The sequence below is a fragment of the Artibeus jamaicensis genome, unplaced genomic scaffold (genome assembly GCF_021234435.1).
Source record: "Artibeus jamaicensis isolate MK-2021 breed Jamaican fruit bat unplaced genomic scaffold, CSHL_Jam_final scaffold_1964, whole genome shotgun sequence".
Taxonomy (NCBI): domain Eukaryota; kingdom Metazoa; phylum Chordata; class Mammalia; order Chiroptera; family Phyllostomidae; genus Artibeus; species Artibeus jamaicensis.
Genome location: NW_026522030.1, coordinates 23,928,666 through 23,930,447, shown reverse-complemented (window position 1 = coordinate 23,930,447; position 1,782 = coordinate 23,928,666). Strand labels below are relative to the sequence as shown.

The window sequence follows — 1,782 nt, the reverse complement described above, 5'->3', positions numbered from 1 at the left end:
TCCCTTCCCTCTTTCCTTCCTTTTTTTAAAAGTATATTTTATTGATTATGCTATTACAGTTGTCCCATTTATTTTCTCCCCTTTGTTCCCCTCCACCTTTCACTGCCCTTCCCACCCACATCCCCCTGCCCTTAGTTCCTGTCCATGGGTCATATGTATAAGTTCTTTAACTTCTCCATTTCCTATACTGTCCTTAACCTCCCCCTGTCTATTTTGTACCCACCATTTATGCTTCTTTTTTTTTCGTGTCATATGGGTAATATGCTGATGTCATACAAGGTTTGTGGGAGGCACATGTCACACAAGAGCATGAACACCCAATCATCACACCTATGAACTACAAAAGGATCCCATGTATGCTTCTTATTCCTTGAACATTTTCTTCCATTCTTCTCCTGCCCCCTCCACACTGATAACCCTCCATGTGTTCTCCATTTCTGTGATTCTATTCCTGTTCTAGCTGTTTCCTTAATTTGTTTTTGTTTGTAGGTTCAGTTGTTGGTAGTTGTGAGTTTGTTATCATTTTACTGTTCATAGTTTTGATCCTCTTCTTTTTCTTGGATAAGTCCCTTTAACATTTTATATAATAAGGGCTTGGTGATGATGAGCTCCTTTAACTTGGCCTTATCTGGGAAGCACTTTATCTGCCTTTCCATTCTAAATGATACCTTTGTTTGATAGAGTAATCTAGGTTGTAAGTTCTTGCTTTTCATGACTTTGAATACTTCTTGCCTGCAAAGTTTCTTTTGAGAAATCAGCTGACTGACAGTCTTATGGGAACTCCTTTGTAGGTAACTGTCTCCTTTTCTCTTGCTGCTTTGAAGAGTCACTCCTTATCTTTAATCTTCGGTAATGTAATTATGATGTGTGCTTCCTTGGGTCCAACTTCTTTGGGAATCTCTGAGCTTCCTGGACTTCCTGAAAGTCTATTTCCTTTGCCAGATTGAAGAAATTCTCCTTCATTTATTCACATAAGTTTACAATTTCTTGCTCTTCCTCTTCTTCTTTCGGTACCCCTACGATTCAGATGTTGAAAGGTTTAAAGTTGTTTCAGAGGTTCCTAAGCTTCTCCTGATTTTTTGAATTCTTGTTTCTTCATTCTATTTCAGTTGAATGTTTATTTCTTCCTTCTGCTCCAAATCACTGATTTTGAGTCCTGGTTTTCTTTCAAACTTCACTGTTGGTTCCCTGTATATTTTCATTTATTTCACTTTGCATAGCCTTCACATTTTCCTCTATTTTGTGACCATACTCAACCATTTCTGTGAGCATCCTGATTACTAGTGTTTTGAACTCTGCATCTGACATGTTGGCTATCTCTTCATTGCTTAGTTCTATTTTTGGATCTTTGATCTGTTCTTTCATTTGGATCACATTTTTTGTCTCAGTGCACCTGTTACATTGTAAGGGGCAGAGCCTTAGGTATTTGCCAGGTAGGGCAACCGACATCACTGCCTTATGGGAGAGGGGTCAGAGAGGAAACAATGCCTCTTGTTCAGCTCTCCTTCAGCTTTCAGTCACTTGCCCTGCTTCCCACAAGTAAATTGGTCCTTTCTGGTGCTAATTCCCAGGTGGGTTGTTTTCTGTATATTCTAGGACCCTGTGGGTCTCTCCAGTGAACTCTCCTGTGGGACTGGAAGTTTCTTTCACTGCCACAACCCCCATAGATTTTTACAGTAAGAGGTTTTGAGGTTTTCCGTTCCCACACTGGAACCCTGGGTTAAGTGGTCTGTCTCACTCCCCAGTTATTCCTCCCAGTTTATCCACATGCAAATGTGGGAC

At 40.2% G+C, this 1,782-nt stretch overlaps 1 non-coding gene across 1 annotated transcript; it reads right to left on the bottom strand.

Moving 5' to 3' along the window:
* Positions 1 to 246: 246 nt before the first annotated feature.
* LOC119060036 (small nucleolar RNA U13) lies at positions 247 to 349 on the bottom strand. The gene has a single exon (XR_005084510.1). It is a non-coding gene; the product is annotated as a small nucleolar RNA U13 (small nucleolar RNA).
* Between the last annotated feature and the right edge of the window lie 1,433 nt (positions 350 to 1,782).